We start from the raw sequence: 18951 nt of genomic DNA, 5'->3' as shown, positions 1-18951 counted from the left end.
TGTATCCTCCCAACTCACACAGGGCACTAATGCACGAACCTTGCCTGAACCCTTCCACAGATCAAGGGAGGCCATCGCTAGCTACTGGCTAATTCAGTGAACTAAAAACACAGCATCAGCACAGACAGAATCCTCTATAAAATGGAAACTTCTCAAAGAATATAAGGATACTTCCTCCTCTTCTGATAATACAACAGATTTGACCCACAGTGTGTTTTCATGTTTGACTTAAGCTTATCTAAATTGTGCTACTGTTGGAAAAGCTGTGAAATTCTTCCATCCTCTCCCTCTCCCCCACAAATTCCATCAGGTCTCCTTACAACAGCACTAGTTAGGAGCAGAAATTTGATTTGGGTGGTATATGTGTGTGGTTTTGGGAATATGGTTGGGGCTACAGTGTTACCTTCAGTTGATGTATGAAGTTATGAGTTTCCCAACAGAGCACATGATCACTATAGTCAACACAAGGGAGGCTGCATGGGTGTTTAGGTGGGGAAAAAGAAGCAAAGGAAAAGAATGTTTCTAAATCGAAAAAAATCCGTTTAAAAAAATCAAAGTTATACTTTTCATAGATATTTGGCTAAACAGCCTTCCCAACTGCTCATATGAATTTACAAACACCTATAACAGACTGCATTTTATTGTAAGAACATTCTTCCAAGCCACTTTTCTGGCTGAGCAGTTAGTAAACTTTGGCTGTTGCAGGAACAGATACATACTAGGTCTAAATGCAAGAAGCACAGCCAGACAATAATCCTGAAGATTTTAAAAACCAAGAATGGACAGTGATAATCAGTCTGATCTCCTGCATAGGTCAGGCCAGAGAATATCTTTATTTCTGGTCCATGCACAGTAATTCAGAGTAGCCAGACAAAACAGAAGAACCTCTGACAGAGCTATTACAGGTAATGCTAGATCCAGGTAAAACTATTTGGAAATGCTAAAACAAGTACTTATGGAGTCAGCTCTACTCTATGAGACACAAACATAACATTTCACATATAATTATATATGCAACACTACTAATTCTCAATAACATACAGTCAGAACAAAATAATCTAAGATATCCATCTATGTGGACAACAGGCTGTACACTATTATTAAAAAGCAACTACTGCAACTCTCATTTGTTTCTGTGAGTTTTCATCAACAGATCACGTTATTAAGCTGATATAAAACCCTATGTTGCCTACTCCATATAGGACACAAAGAAAACCATATTGAAAATGACATAAAGAGAAAAATAAAGACATTTTAGTCACAAAATACATAGAAATCTTAAAACAAAATCCATTCATTAGAGTTGTGGGGTATGGGAATATAAACACAAATTCAGGGTTTTGGTGCAGCTTTCTTCCCTGGGATAAACACTGGTGGCAGAACAGCTCACACAGACTTGCTCTGCCAGCAGGCAGAACCCAGCTCATGAAATGTAGAAGAGAGGAAGGTCAGTTCCAGAGAAAAAAGGAGCATACCTAGCCAAAAGATCTCAGTGTAGTTCTGCAGTGTAGTTGTGCCCATGGACACACAGCTGGCAATCTGTACCTAACATGAATTTGGACTGCTGAATAAAAGGTGTGGTGATCTTAAAAAAAAAACCAAGAAGAATTAAAAAAAATGGAACCATGAATTAAATATCTCAGATACGTTTTACTTATTGGTATATATGCACATACATATTATTTGCCCTTATAATGTTTTCTTCTGGGGATATGGAAATGAGCTTCCATGCAGCAACTGCCTCCTTTCAAATTCATCTTAAATACTGAACAACCCAAAGGTCTTTACAAAGAAGTGCACTCATAATACACGAAATGAAAAGAATGAGCATTCAGCACCTGATTGATTGAAAGAAATAGCACTGAGCGTGCTAAAGAATATTAATTTGAACTGAATATAGTTAGATCAATGTCATTCATATTGTCAACACACATAACTAATTTTATTCCCTTCACAATGGTTTGTTTGCATCAAGATCATCCACAAAATTTCTGAAAGAAATCATATTTTGCCCTTCACAAAACAATAAAGGTTTCAAACAGACAAAATCCCCAACTCTTTGAAAGGTCATTCTAGACCACGATGTCTTGGTGTCTCCTGAAACTTAGAGAATATCTTCACAACAGGGACATTTTGTGCTGTTGTACTTCTTTGGCATGTGTTACACAGATTCACTATAGTCAAATGCAGAACACAGTCTGTGACATTAATTTCTTTCAGAGTTGCTCTAAACAGGTGCAACAGATGAAGGAAGACAGTACCATCCCTTCAGTTCTGGGGGAAACTTCACTACAAGCCAACTGATGATACAACATTGCACCAGATGACTGAGAGAGGTCCCATTTGTTGTTAGCACATGACTGTCTGTCATTTAAGCTCTTGAGTAAATATTGTGAATATAATATTTTGTATTTTAATGTTTTCCAGCATTCTACTAGGCATGAATTGATGGGGATGCAAGATCAGGGATTTGTTGGGTCTTTTTTTAACAATAAGGGCTCGGCTTATGCATCACCAATGTAAGGGCAAGCAACATTGTTAGCACGGAAGAAACACTTGGTGATATCAATCTATGAAAGAATGGACACAATTCTCTCTTCCTGTACACGGCCCATTGCTTCGTTAGAAGGGAGAAGTTAAAGGTAGACTACAGAAGTGGGACTTATTTGACTTGATGTAGATGCTTACAATATAAACCATTTCAGCTACTCAGCTTGGATGTCTTCTAGTCAATATAAAGAAATAAGAGCTGATTCATCCCATTTTAATACTGGCATCTGCAACAGATCATGTGGATTAAACTCTACTAATACCTGTCTCTCTCCGGTGACTGTAAAGGGAGCTTAGAGTGACTAACTCAGGTACGGATATCTATTCAGGGAATGTCTGACTTTGGAAAGATGACACCCCAGTTTTCCAGATCCAAAAACACTCCTACTTAAAACCCCCAAAATAGTGATGCTGGCTTTCTCCACAGGCTGTTCCTCTTTTGGGACTAGCAAGCCTTTTAAGATGCAAAGCCATTAGGAGAGAACAAAGCCATTTCTTCTGATGTTCAGCTTGAAGCACAATCTGTTTACTTCTATTCATAAATATAGACTATTTATTCCCCTAAAAACTGTTTTAAATACTAAATTTAGCCACCTATAACTAAAATCAGGATCAAAGCAAAAAACTGAAACCACCTAACAAAAAGGACGATAACTCTGTTGAAGGAACTGCACCTGTTCCTTCTAGACCTCTAGTGTGAGAATGGAGCAATGCTACTGCACATGGAAACCCTTCTGCTACTCCTCCTGCAAGTATCAGGAGTAGAGAAAAGCAAAGGAGATGAGAAAAGAAAGGTGTCTGGAACTCCTGCAACAACAGGCATTGCCTATAGGCAACACACAATGAAGTTTAATGTAGGCTTATAGGATTGCTTGACAGTTTTACCATTTATCTTTCACAAAAAGCAAAAAAAAAAAAGTAGATTATGTTTTCTGGTAACATTTAGTGGGGAAGATTGCCAATAAAAAGAAGAATCAGGAACTGCCTAAACAATTACAATAATCTTGGAAAGTGGAGTAAGAGAATTGGTATGATTTTCAGTAATACAGAGTGGATTATGAACCAAAGAACTTGTGGAAGTAGTAGGGGAAATATTGAACAAAACTGTGGTAAAACTGCATTACTATGACTTTTCCTTTTGTTGAGCTTTGTGAGACTCCTGTTAAACAGTCCTGGCCCCAGTACTGACCCCCATGGGTGACACTGTTAGTGACTGATCTCCAGCTAGGCTCCGTGCTGCTAATCACAACCTGGTCAGCCTGGCCCCTCAGTTTTCAACCCACCTCACTGTCCATTCATTTAGTTTGTATTTCATCATTTTGTCTACAAGGATGTTGCAGGAGATACTGTCAAAAGCCTTTCTAAAGGTGAGATAAACAGTGTCCTTTGCTCTCCAATCATCCACCAAGCCAGTTATCGTGTTTTAGATGGCTGTCGAGTTGGTAATGCATGATATCCCCTTCATACAAACATGCTGACTGCTCCCAATCATCTACTTGTTTGGAAATCGGTTATAGGATTATTTGCTCCATCACTTTCCCAGGAATTATGGTGAGGGTGACTGGCCAGTGGTTCCTTGGATCCTCTTTTTTGCCCTTCTTGAAGAAAGGCATCACATTTGCCCTCTTCCAGCCCTCAGGAACCTCCCCCCATTGCTATAAGCTCTCAAAGACTACCAGGACTGGCCTGACAGGGACATCAGCCAGCTTCCTCAGCACTTGTGGTTGGATCCTATCAGGTCCCATGGACTCATGGATGTCCAGTTTGTTTAAAGTGTTCTTTAACCTGTTATCCCTGTACCAAGGTAAGTCTGCCTTAGTTCAGGCCTTCTTACTGGTCTCTGAGACCTGGGATTTCTGAAGGCTTCCTGAAGGTAAAGACTGAGGCAAGGAAGGCATTAACTACCTCAGCCTTTTCCATCTCCATCACCATCATTCTTCTTGCTTCTGAGTGAAGTTTATACAGTCACTGAGACCTCTTTCAGGACAGGCTTTCAGGTTGGGGGAATCAAAATATAAGTATAGATTATGCAGAAGTATTCTTAACCCTGAAACCAGATAAAGGACAAACTGTAACACAACTCTTAAGTAAGAGACCTGTAACATTTAGTATGACAAATCTAAACTTCAATTATATTATTACTAGCTTCTAAAGAAAGAACTGCTGATTTTCTAGTCCCAGAATAGATTTAGAATTGGACTTTTACACATATGCTTTGTTTATCCTCAGTCCGCTTGGCAGAAAACGAAGTACGTTTCAGACTTTGAAATTCCATTATGTGAGGTTAATTTAAATTCTGGTATTCTGCTTTTCTTGTCATCCTTCTTTTGCTCTGGCATTTTTGTGTGATAGTAAAACCTCTGCCACATATTAGACTTCTTTTACTTCAGAGTAGAGCCTCAGCTGCTAGTGGAAATTTAATGCTTGAACAATTCTCCATACAGGAGTCAATAACTACCCATGATAAATCAAAACAAGTCCTCTCGGAAGTACTTTAAGGTGACTAATTGAACAAACTCGTATTGAGTTTTAATGATCTTTATGATCATTAAAGTTATGTCTTGCTGGACAGACTGGCAATTCAACTGTGTTAGACCACGAATGCCATGCCTATATTAATACCTGGGACTGTTCACTGGCCATGAGGCCAGACAGCACGAAACAGTGTACAAGCATACACTACAACATTACCTAAAAGCTGGTGGCAACATCCAACTCTCCCTCAATTCTTCATCTCTTGTCAGCTTCAGAACTGTGCCTGAGAATTGTTAGGGGATGCTGCAGGTTCGTCCAAGCAAAATGGGGCAGAAGTGGAGCAGCTTTGCTAGAGAGGGATTTCTCTGGCTTGCATAAGAAGAACAGGAGAGAACAGACAGGCTGGCAAGAGATTGATTAGTTTAAAGATCCTAAACAAAGTAGGAAACACAGGAAAACTGAGGTTACAATAAGAAAGATGACACTCATTGACTCCCCATCTCCTTACCAATATGCAGACTAAACATTATGACTAAAAATTAATTTGCCAACCCTTTATTGTTTGCATCACAAATTATGCCAGAAAAGGTTTATTAGGAAGAGTAGATAATTCACAAAAAGTGAGCACAGGGATGCACAATAACGTGTTCTGCAACTAAAGCACGTTGCCATTACAGCCACCGTAAAATTGCAGAAACAGTAACTCCAAAGACACAGGGCAAAACCCCACAGAAAATCACAGCAATACCCTCAAGCAGTTCTGAAACAAAAACCCCACTACACAGCCAGGTCCTTGGAAGAGCAGCCATTAGATTGTGTCACACACAATATACATTGCTTGTCTACAGAAATTTTTTCCTGGAAACATAAATGTCTTCCAGTAATGGATGGGAAAGTTTTCTTATTTTATGAAATTTTAAGTGCAGCTTAAGTGTATGATAAAAAAGCATGAACAGACATTTGTTGGGTCTTCAAAATCGTATTTGATTATAAAACTGCATTCCAACATTATGTCACAGCTAGACTTTAGTATATCCTGTACAAGAAGAATTTAAATTTATCTCACCTTGTGAAGCACTGTGCAATATCAACTTCCTGGAAACCCCAGATATAATAAAGACTATCCTGAGCTCCTCAAGTCAAGTTCCTAATTTATGATCCAATCCTCAAAATGAATAAAAATCACATTCCAAATTAACCACGTAATTAGTAGCAATAAAGAGAATTAATGAAAGATACCACTGATGAAATTTGTTCTTTATGAAAAACTAAATATATGAACTCAGTATCTCTCTGCTTACAGCTGGTTTACCAGAAGTGCCATCAGGATTTCATTTCACTACCAGGGCATTTTTCACCATGAGAAGCAGTACAAAAAAAATCTTCCCACTAACTCTAGTTGTGTTCAAAGAGTTTTCATTAGGTAGCCTTTCTGAATTAAAATTAATTTTATTATCTACACCTGTCTTCAGGCAAAACAGTGCCTGAACTTAAACAGATTAATAAAATACTGATTTTTAAAAAATTCTTATTGAAATTAAGTATTTTCAGAAACTCCTAAACTTGTTGGTTTTGTTGTTTAAATTCAGGTACAGTGAGAGAGCAAAGAAATTAAAATGAAGAAAACACAATTTTTATTTCAGAGATTATCAGGTGATTTAACTTGCTTTTATTAACTATGTAAGGCTAGGTAAGGTATAAACAGCTGAAAGGAAAACAGGTACCTACCAAATGCACCCAACAAGCCTACAAATATATCTACAAGTAAACAAGCACTACAGAAGAAATATATTTTGATTTATTTATATGCAGCCCATGGACCCACCTGACTGTCAAGAGAACATCAAATGTCATTAACTACATGAGCTTATGCAAAGATTACTCTTCAGAAGAGGAACAAAATGTACATCCGGAAGCAGGTTAAATCAAAGCCATTATGATACCCTTTAAGTCTAATTCTTTTAAAACATTTTACCTGACTGTTAAGCTTGTGATTACAGCAGATGCACTACTGTAAGACTTTAAAAGTAATGTCTGCCTTTCATGTAATGAAGTTATATGTATTTCTCAACTCTGTGAAAAAAATTATTGCAGACAATCTTTCTAATGCATTAGTACAAAAATTATTCTTTATGGGTCAAATATGGGCATATTTTTATAGTCAGTCTGCCCTTTAAGGTGCATCTTAAATCAGATACAGAGAATAAAAGATTATATTGTCTCGTGACAGCCAAAGAAAGATTTACTTAAAAATTATGTCAACGAACCCTCATGGATTTACTGCACATGAAATGTAGTTAAGGCTACTACCATTTGATGTAAAGAGTGACTGGCTTGTTCTTAAAATTTTAAAACGTTTTTGTATGGTTCCTATTTTGCTAATGCTTCTTAGGACTCTGATTTTCTATTTTAAAATTCAATACATTTGATATTAACATACTTTTTTGGACATACAACCAGTGTTGAATATTAATTCAATGTTCCTTCTTGAAAATTACATAACTATACAAAAAAAAAGAGCCTTTTATGTTTCCCAGAAGGTAAGCATTCAGCACAAGTTTTAAGATTTCACTCTACATTTTAATCATTATCCACTAGATAGGACATAGCAGACAGCCAAAGGATCGAACTGGCAGACCATGCTACCAAACCAGGTTCTTCTTCATGTGCTATTTCTTTGGCAGCATGCACAGAAATTTGTGCTGCAATCAGGAAGCAAGGGCTATAATTGCTTCACAAGGTCTCTCAGCACAGTGAAGTCTATAAACTCTTATACATCATAAGATTTGAGGTATATTACTGTCAGTGCAATGGATTTTGTTCACTTGAACACTGGATTCTGCTTTAAAGCAGAGTCTTAACATCTCTAACAACTGATGGTGGCAATCCAAATCTAGGAGACAACTAAACAGTTTTAAAAACAAATGAACAAACAACAAATCAGAAAACAAAAATCCAAGTCACTATAGCAGATGGAGCCTTCCCTATCTTAACCTCACCTTCCTCCCTATCTTCCTCCCTCATCTTCACATTCAAGTCACTCTGTGATGTACATAGAGAACTTTCTTATGTCCCAAATACAACTTAAAGATGAGGCAGCATCTTCATCACTTGCCTACAAGAACATTAGGAAATCAGTCTCCGCAGTCCCTAAAATACCAACGAAGCCAAAAAGAAAACAAGTTTGACAACGTGCATATATTATATCAGACTTCAAAATGCAGAATCCAGAGCTTTTCTCTGAATCATCAACCCATCCTTTGTGAAGAAAATGAGACTTCAAAAAAAAATTCAAAAACTAAAATGATGAAGAGTATATTAAGTAATATCTGTAGAAATAGGTGAGCACAAAAATACAGAAGGCCAAAAGAAAAGCAAGACATTATCAATTTGATACTTTCCATTAATAAATCAGTGGTCACTCACTCAGATCAATGGCTGGACACACACTCAATCAGCAACGTACCGATTTCATAGCACGGTGGCATATCTTAACATAAGGCTCAATAAAATGCAGTAACATACAGAACTCGTGCCATTTTAAAATATGAACAGCAAATAAAAAATGCAGTACCCTTCTCCCCCACATTTTCAATCAGCAGAAGGTCTTGCTAACAGCATTAAGGGGAAACCAAGCCAACTTTTTCAAGTCAGGAAAGGAAAAAAAGAGCTTTGGGACAAGCCAGTCTTGCGTTCCCTTCTACTTGTAAAATGCTGCACCAACACAAGCCATTCTACCAAACCTCAGTGTGCAAGGTGACACTAGGGGTACCATAATTGAACAGCAATTATCCTATGCAGATTACAAATATACATTACTACCATGCAGTACAATTTATTCAGAGAGAGGTAGGATATTCAAATCTTCACTAAATTAAAATACTGAACACAGATCATTATACCTCATTTGAATCAAGACACATACTGTACCCATGATTTTAAGCATCCTTATTAAAAGTAATTAGATTTTGGCAAGTCTTTCCAACTAATGTAGCCACTCAAAAGAAAAAAATCACACATACTGGCTGTTTTATCCCCACGTCTCATGAAAAATTAAATAATTTATTCATATCACTGTTGAATAACTCTTAAATATTCTTCTTATATACAAAACCCTTTTTTCTTATTTTCAGTAGTTTAATTTATACACAAATATGGTGTCAAATCAACTTACTTATTTTAGAAAGTGACTTTGCTAGACTGTATGCTGGTCTGAACTCCAGAAATGCTTTGAGAGAGTGCCTCAAGACTTCTAACTGCGACAATATTTTCACTGAAAAAAAAAAAGCAGTGAATTTGTTACAGAATACTAGCTATTCTGTCGTAAAATCACAGACCAGCAACCTACGTTCTTACTTCGAGTAGCTGTATAAAATACTGTTAACCGCTGACCTTCATTACATTGACTCACAGCAACACCAGAATGCTTTTACGAAAGTAGAGATAATGTGTTGTCCCACAGAATACATAAAGCTTATTTTGGCTGCGAAGACAAAGCCTTAGTCACAGTCATACGGCCATGAAATTGAGGTGTGCCTGGTCCTGGGAAAGGCAGAATATCCAAAGTATTTTTGTCACCTTCCATCCTTCAAAACTGACATATCAGTCAACAGCATTATTCAACAATAATACAGGCTACCTGCATATGAAAATGAAGAAGGAGAAGAAAAAAGCCCACAACGTACTAATAACAGTTCTAGAAATGGATTTTCAATGGTACTTACTGAAACAAACATCCCCAGCTTACAATACGAATGGCTTCCAAGTTGAACTTAACTGTTATACTATTTTTAGTATTTTGACCTTTGTAATTTCTGTATTGTTTATTTTGCTTTCTTCAGGAAATTAACAATCCTGGCCAAAATCTCATGTTTGCCATGTATAAAGAAGAAACTCAAACAACAATATCAGCAGTTTTCTTCCAAAAAGAAATGGGTTGAAATCATCCTACGTTTTCCCTAGATTAAAACTAATAAATATAGACTAATTTTCTTCAGGCTGTTGTGCTTTTGAATATGAGTCAGCACAGAAGTTTAACAATGTTTAGCTAATCCATTTTAATTTTATGCCACTTCAGTAAGTTCAGTTTACCTTTCCTAGGCACCTCTGTAAAGACATGGCCTCCTAAGGCCCCTTCGTTGTCAAGTCTGTCTTTTTACAATTCTTTCTTTTCTCATTAACAAGTCACAGGTTTATCTTCAGGTTAAGACAAGACACCGTTCATTTCTGTATGGTCTTTCCAGAGTAAGGTTCAGTCATGGCTATGAGAGTATGCTGAGCTGAGGGCATGTCAGAAGATCTGTTTAAGCTCAACTAATTAAGGTGATGAACCCCTCTATTGACAATAAATGGCCTTATAACGTTGATTGTGATCACTTGTGCCTGCATCATCGTTTTCAAAAAAAAAAAAAGAAAAAAAAGCGCAACCATGAAATAATAAAAACAAAAATTTAGGTATTGGCAGTTGATATTAATCAAGCCCTGAAGTACGCAACAGCTCTAAACATTTCAAATTTAAAGAACAAGAATAAATGAAGCGCTTTGTTGAAAGAAGAAAAAGGTATCTCTGTGCAGTGTATCCCTTTGGCAATGCCATGGTTTCTCCTCATGGTCACAGTTTCTGTCGTCCCCTTGCCATGTGGGAATGAACACAACAACCCAGTGATACCATTGTTTGGATAATGCTGCCTAATGTGAATGACTAACTTCATAATGGCACGACAGACAGACATGTCACTCCTCAGGTTTCAGTTTTAATTTTTAAAGAGTGAGCTTCTGCCTATCACAGTTAAGAAAAAATTGTAAAACAAGCCTATCGCATGCAAGATGTCTCCCTGAGTCTGCACCAAGTCTGAAAAAGAGAGTCCCAATGTATGAACTGACCCAGATCACTGCACCTAGATGCCTTGATGTGTCACTATTCACTATTTTATTAGTTAAGCTCTTTAACATAGAATAAAAGGAAAGAAAACAAGATGTACATGACTTCAGACTACACTGCAAGCACATCCTAAAACTAGGAGAGGTTCGTGGTGGTATAAAAGAATAAGCAGAGATGCAGGGATTATAAGAAGGTTGAAGAGTCAAAATAATATAGTTTTAAAAATATTTATATTAATAGATGACTAGGCTGAAACAAGGAAGTATGAACTACCACATTCTTCAGAGAGCTTCAGCAGTGATCCAAAACCCTGCAGAGCAAGTATATCAACGTATATATTTTATCTATCTATCTATCTATCTATCTATCTATCTATCTATCTATCTATCTATCTACCTACCTACCTACCTACCTACCTACCTACCTACCTACCTAAACTGTCCAAGGTCAGGTTGGATGGGGCTTTGAGCAACCTGATCTAGTGGAAGATGTCCCTGCCCACAGCAGAGGGGTTGGACTATATGATCTTCAGAGGTCCCTTCCAATGCAACCTATTCCATGATTCTATGACACAGCTCTGTTTCCATTCTAGCCTACATTTACAGCACGGAACACAATGGTCTAGAGGACTTCAGCTTACTCTGTTAACCTGTTTTCAAAAGCAAATCAAATAAAGCTTCTCTCATGTATACTGCTGACCTACCAAATGAAAGACTACACCCATCTTTCCATCATGGTCCATCAATTGCTTATAGCAAGCAATTTGCATTTCCTTTGAGTTAAGTGCCCTTGAGTGTACAGTAACACAGCTGCAGGGGATTTCACAAGCATAATGGTGCCATTCCAGACACACAAACTACATTAAAGTGCTCATATCTGACATAGCAAAAATGATGGAGTATTACTGCTAGTGTAGTAATTTGGGGGGGTACAAAGAGAATGGAGAGAAAGAAGGATTGTATTTAAAAAAAAAGAAAGATCACAGGATAAAGGAGGAATCTGGGTGGGCACAACAGAGTATGGGTGTTAGAGATCAAACACAAGGCTAATATGCTTTTTCTAACACAAATGTTGATGTACAGGCAAAAAAAAAGTGAAAAGTTACAGGAGAAAAAAAACAAAACCAGAAGTAAATAAGGAGCAGAAAAGGTAGCTTGAAGACAAAAAGCAGCAACTGAGAAAGGATAAGATACAGAGGGCCTATCCTGCCCAAAATAATGTGCTTTGACAGTCACCAACGGACCACATCACCTCAGGAAGAGCCTGTTCAGGCACTGGGAAGCACAGAAGCCTTGGGCATGTCTGAGTCACCTGACTTAAGATCTGATAAGGCTTTTTGCATTTTTGTAAGCTAGGGAAGTAGAATAGGAAGAAGGAAAAAGCTTTATTTCCTATGGTGATGAAATATTTCAAATACCCTAACAAAGGCAAAATGGAGGCAATAATACTTTTTTATATACTTCATAGCTCTTCAAAGACCTGCACGATTGTACTGTTTCCCCCTAGAAATTCAAAAATCCTCATTTTCACCTGGAAATAGAGATACCCAAATTTAAAAAAAAACAGTACATATTTGTTTCTATAACGGGTTCAATTTCCTCTGATTGCCTCATACAAACACATCTTCAGTTTCAGTAAGGATGAGCTGGTATTGATTTTTCTCCCCTTAAAACCTTTTAAGTCCTCCTAGTAAAGATGACCTGATTGTTTTGCAACAAATCTTTTGCCCTCATGCTAATCTGTTGCCTATTTTTAGGCATATTCCAAATAATAATAAAAAACCACCAAATAATCCAGGCTTGCCATTAGCTTGACTGAAATCCACTCTTACACCTTGTTCCTACTTTTTAACAACTATAGAGTTAAACCGAACTATTAACTACAGACATTATAGGCTCCAGTGCAAGCCAGGAATTCAAAGCATGCATTTGAGTATTTAGTGATGTAAATTTCTGGCTACACACACAAAAAAAAAAATCAGCCAGACTGACTAAGTCCATGTATCCCCAAACCACTCTCCTCCAGGAAAGCAATGAGATACAGTATTAGCTCAGCAAGAGAGATACTTATACTGCAGCTATTGACTGCATTGCTTATAAGTGGGGTTAAGAAAATGCAGTTCAAAGGTCTAGAGAAACAACTGCTTTTCTTTAAATGCTAAGTATTTAAAACAAAATACCCACAAGCAAGCACCATGAAATAAAAAAATATGAAGAAAGTCTCTCTTTCTGGTTCCATCACTTTAACTCTAATGGCTGACAATTTATCATAAATGGTCTTGATTAAATCTAGCTGTGAAGATTGTCTTAGGTTTTAAAGCAGAATAAATTCTGACTGGAATCAGCTACTGAATCCTTCAAATATTACCAAAAAGGTCTAAAAGACACTGCACCAACATACTATTAACATAGCATTTCCTACCTGAAAATATAGAAGGTCTTTTCTTAGGGCGCCTTGGATGTATAGGCTCTATATTCCTAATATTTCTTTGAAACTTTCCTTTAAAATCATTTTCTAGCAGGATGTCTGGTGGTAGGCTTCTCCGTCTTGTTGATTTATAATGAGTGTGATATGAATTCAGTTTACTCTTAGTCCTAGAGTATAAGTTGCTGTCATCAACTGCCATTATAGAGCACTAACTGTTGAAGCCACCCCAGCGCAAAGCCAGACCGAACCTCCAGAAGTACTTGGACTAGTGGTTACAGACCCAAGCAATCTCAGATGTTCTCATGCTCGACTCGACACTCACTCGGGAAGTTGAGCAAGGTGATAGGCGTGTGCTGGAACAGGTGTAGAGTTACTGCATCGCCCCTCCTTGCATCAGTGAACAGCACAGGGAGGAGGCATGCTGAAAAAATTCGTCTGAAAGTTTTGAGGTAATTAGGAAGTTCAACAAACCTGAGCTCAGCAGCATAATCTGTGCAAAGGGAAAAATAAAATTTAATTTGAGGCACTGTCTAGGGTTAGTATAGTTTATATCATACCAATATTAATAGCATTTCTCAGATCAGTTCATTAATAACTTAACTTGGCAAGCTAAACAAATGTTGCTAAACCTTAGAAAAAGAAAATAGAGGGAGGGAGAGAAAAAAAACCAAAAAACAGAAGAAAACCAACCCCGTCCCTAGCCTAGGGACCTGTCTGGGGAAAGGTACAATGTGAACAGTCCTGTCCTTTGACAATGTTACATTTTAAAGATTGATAAATAGTCCAAAGCACAAAGGTTGTTATGGCCACAAGTATCAGTTTGGGGTTTCTTTCCTCAAGAAGCGATAATGTTATTTCCTACTGGAGTCAGAATCAAAGATCTGCCAGCAAGATTGATTTTCTTTCCATGTAAGTACTGACTAATATAACTAAGCCATTTAAAGATGTGTATGCCAAAGATGGTCTATAAATTCTCCATTTAACTAAAAGCCAAGGTACTTTTCCTGTTTTGTTCCAGTTATCCCAGTGAAATCTTTTGAGACTCCCAAGGATATGATCTTCTTAAGTGTTCAGAAAAACAGGACAAATCCTAACATTTTCTATGAACCTGCTAATTTTCCTATCACAAATGAGACAAAATAAATTAGTAAATTTAAACTAACAAATCTTCTAACTACATACATTTTGCTGTTAAATAACAGTAAGTTTTAATATGGCAAAGTGAATAAGGAGAGTGGTAATTCAAAGTGTCAGTAACTAATGTTTTAACCAAGGATACTTCAAGCAAACTGATTTTAACACCCGCAGATAGAACTTGATTTCTCCAAATCATTTAAAACACTAAAAAACATGAATGCTTTAATTGCTTTCCTAAAGATAGGTTGTACTGTATGAACGGTGTAATGATCAAGAGATTGGCTGCTCAAAATAGAGTTTTTGTATGAAATTCAGTACAACCTTTATTATTGCTGACAAGAAACTGTTCACCTACATGCTTTTGGAAGGGAAGAGGGAAATTATGTATCTTAATATATATCTGTATAGCTTTTAAAATACTTTATTGTGTTAGAAATGCAGAAAGATGCAAAGAGTCTGCTAGATTTTGTCTTCTTCCTCTGGAAATTAAATCACATTTGGCTGGAAACTGAAATTATGTACTAATAATCCAATCTTAAATACATTGGTCACAGAAATCGTATCTTGCATTCAGACAAACTGGTTATTAAACCAAAGTGATTCAAACCAAGTGAACACTAACTGTAGGCATCAAACTGATTGTTTCTGGTCTTGCTGAGTATTCAAAGGATTGTGAGCTCTGTTTATATGCAGAAATAAGCTTCTGAAAATCCCACTGGATTCCAAAATAGGTTAGGTGGCAGGAATTAGGTTATAACTAAAGGGAATTCTACATCTAAATTGCTCAGGTACTTTTTAAAGATTCCTCTAGGCATTGGTCTTCATCATTAGAGGTCAAAATACTTCTTTCATGTCCTTCAAATCTGTAGAATCTGTGGATCTCATCCACTTTTTTTCCCAGTTAATAAAAAAAAACCCACCACAGGTCAGAGGAGCTTTACTTGCTTCCTCTTCTCTTCCAACTCCACTTGCTTTTTCAGCTTTGACTGAACCAATATAGAAACATGCAGTCCATTCCTGACAGTCCAACTAAACCAAAGTAACTGAATCAAATGCTTTTCAAACCAACAGAAATTGCTTAAATCTGAGCAAAAATATATATATTGGAACAACATGGGAAGACTGAGAAATAACAAATATCAAATGCAGGAAATTACACTTGAGGAACTTTAACTTGAAATTTGGCCAAAGCTTTAAATAAAATTTCAGCATCTTCAGTAAGTGACCTAACCACGAGGATACAGGGTATTCTGGAAACAGCTCTTAACTTTTCCTGCTGAAACTACTCCAACATGTATAAATAATTAAATATTCATTAGAAGAGTGACTTGAAAGTGCCTGTCCCATATTCTAGCTGAGTGATACAATTGCTGCACTAAACAATCTTATCTCCTGCAGCCCAATGAATATTCACGCCAAGTGGAACATTTCCAGCAAGAAAAATCTCCGCTGCAATGCTCAAAGGTGCAACAGTGATCACACTCTTTCAGACAGGGGGGAGACCTGCCAAGGGTTCTGTCCTGGTTTCAGCTGGGATAGAGTTAAATTTCTTCGCAGCAGCTAGTATGGAACTATGTTTTAGATTTTTGCTGGAAACCCAGCAGCGGCACGCGGGAATCTAAGAACAGTTTACCCTTGAGTGGCTTTCAGGTGGAAATCCAGAAGAGGACAAATGAAAACCCCAAACATCTCATCACTCAATTGCCTTTTGTAGGATCCACTCTAGAAGGCATACTTTGAAAATTCATTTAGACCTAAAAATCAAGACAGGCAAATACTAGGTCTGAAAACTGAAAATACTAAGCAGGTAAAGTAAAGGAATATGCAGCAGTAGAACAGAAGCTGAGGGTCCTGGTGGTGTCTGAAAGCTGTTGGAATGAGGTGCCTAAGTGCCATTTTAGTAGCCTTTTTCAGTGATTTAGTTTATGTAACTCCTATTGGGAATTTTCTCATCTTTGAGGGGCATATTTTAAAAATTGACAGCCTTCTCCCAAGGAGACCACCTCAGAATAAGTTACAGCACAATATGAAGAACAAAACTGGGAGTAGGGAGGAAGAGGGACTTGGAAGAGCTGATTATTAATTATAAGACTGAAGAAAATCAAGCAGATGCACTGAGCATTCAAAAAAGATTTTAAGATTGAGCACAGGAAGAAAGAAACACTCTTTGTAAAAATTGAGATTCTTCTCCACCAAAGTTGAAGTGACAATATCCCTCTCAGACCTCTTATTTTCTACCTACAGATGGAAGCTTTGCACCTTTATAGATGGAAATAAAACCAGAAAAAAAAACCCAAACCAAAAACCACGCAACAAAAAACACAAGCATGATGTGTGTGGAAATATAAACTTGTTGACTTACATGCAATTAACCACAAGGTTCTTATACATCCAGGAATCCAGAAGGAAATCAAGAATCAAATGGTTGAAGCATTTTGCAAAAATAAGTAGATCATTGAAAATTGCAACAGAGACTGGAGAATGAAATATTTAAATACTTTTTTTAGAAGGATACACCATAGTTTAAGGAATTACACTTCACCAAGCCTTTTATCTGAAAGGATGATTAAAATGATAATTAAGAGTTGAGTAAGTGTCCTGGTTTTGGCTGGGATAGAGTTAATTTTCTTCCCAGTAGCTGGTATAGTGCTGTGGTTTGGATTTAGTATGAGAATAATGTTGATAACACACTGATGTTTCAGTTATAGCTAATAGCGCTTAGACTAAATCAAGGACTTTTCAGCTCCCCATGGTCTGCTTGGTGCACAAGAAGCTGGGAGGGGACACAGCCAGGACAACTGACCCAAACTGGCTAAAGGGATATTCCATACGTATGATGTCATGCTCAGCATATGAACGGGGGGGAGCTGGCCAGGGAGCAGCGATCGCTGCACAGGGACTAGCTGGACATTTGTCTGCAGGTGGTGAGTGGCTGCATCACTTGTTCTTCCCGGGTTTTGTTCCTCTCTTTTTTTTGTTGCTTTCTTTTTCAGTACGATTTCTTCTTCTTTTTCTTCTTCTATTTTATTTCAATTATTAAATTGTTCACATCTCAACCCATGAGTTTTCTTACTTTTGCCCTTCTAATTCTCTCCCCCATCCGATCGGGGCACAGCAAACCATGGCAAAAACCTAAGTTAAGCTGTTATTTATTTATTTGGTTTTAGACATGCTGTCACAAGGGACAAAAAGACAGGACTAAGCATCCACGACAGGGATATATGAATTGTTTCTTTTAGTGACTGTGCCAGGCTACCCCTAGTTAAAATATTTGTAAAACTAAGGTTACAAAGGCAATGTTCAGGCTACTTATTGTATTCTGGGTGGGTTTTACAGGTGTCAGAATTGTTTAAAGAAATTAAGTTGATCAATAACAACTAAGTTGAGCATTCTTGGGTACCTGCTTGCTCAGGAGACCGTATGTACCTATTTCGAAAACATTGCCTTTGGTTTTTTTCCCCATAAGCACTTATTACCTAGGTCTTATACCCTATGCATAGCAGAACAGTCATAGACCTACAAATGTATCTGTGCTATGAAGTCTCTAACCTCTTTTGTTTTGCATCTCAAATTGGAAATTTAAACAATTCAAGAAGAGAAACAGGGAGTCAAAGAAGTGAGGAATACATACAGCTGTTCAAACTCTCCAACTGTTACTCAAAAATGATTTATTTAATTTTCTGGAATAACCTAGTAGTTTAATCCATAGGATGTGAACATCTGACACATTCTTTGCTTGAATTAACCCATTTCTTCCAGTCTAATGCTGTTATAAGCAAAGAGCCTGAATTTGATACAGTCTTAGCATCCAAAAAACCTGTCTTTAGTCAAGCATCATTTTTCAGAAGAGGGTATAAGAGGAAAAGCTGCGGTCTACAGCTTCCTCACAAGGGGAGGAGGGGCAGGCACCAATCTCTTCTTTCTGGTGACCAATGACAGGACCTGAGGGAATGGCAGAAAGATGGGCCTGGGGAGGTTTAGGCTGGATATTAGGAAAAGCTTCTTCACCCAGAGGGTGGTGGAGCACTGGAACAGGCTCCCCAGGGAGGCAGTCACAGCACCAAGCCTGACAATATTCAAGAAGCCCTTGGACAATGCCCTCAGAGATACAGTTGTCCTGTGCAGGGACAGGAGTTGGACCTGATGATCCTTGCAGGTCCCTTCTAATTCAGGACATTCTGTGATTCTATGAAAAGGTCAACAAATAACCAGTCATGGTCATACTCTCAAAGACAGCAAAGAGATCATTCTAGGTTCACAATAATTTCTACCTTTGTAGCAAACACTTGACTCATAGAATAGTGCAATTAGTACTTAGTTGCCAGGCTACACCTGACCTTAGAGCAAGCTAAATCAGAGTAGTAGATGCTAGTCACATCATGCACTACACTTAAGTTTTAATTTGCGATGGATAATATTGAATTACAGTCACAGAAAAGAGAAACAAGCTTTCAGCCCAAACAATTCCTCGCCTCCGTCAA

The 18951-nt window shown here is 37.5% G+C and overlaps 1 protein-coding gene across 1 annotated transcript in view; it reads right to left on the bottom strand.

Moving 5' to 3' along the window:
- FRY (FRY microtubule binding protein) overlaps positions 1-9292 on the bottom strand; it is a 199589-nt gene extending 190297 nt beyond the window's left edge. Inside the window, exon 1 of the mRNA XM_075084765.1 lies at positions 9200-9292. The gene's annotated coding sequence lies outside the window, so the exon portion shown is untranslated. The remainder of the gene's footprint in view (positions 1-9199) is intronic.
- Positions 9293-18951: the final 9659 nt, after the last annotated feature.

Source organism: Phalacrocorax aristotelis, chromosome 1, assembly GCF_949628215.1.
Source record: "Phalacrocorax aristotelis chromosome 1, bGulAri2.1, whole genome shotgun sequence".
NCBI classification, from domain to species: Eukaryota; Metazoa; Chordata; class Aves; order Suliformes; family Phalacrocoracidae; genus Phalacrocorax; species Phalacrocorax aristotelis.
Note: the sequence above shows the minus strand (reverse complement) of the source record. Positions and strands in the feature narration are given on the sequence as shown.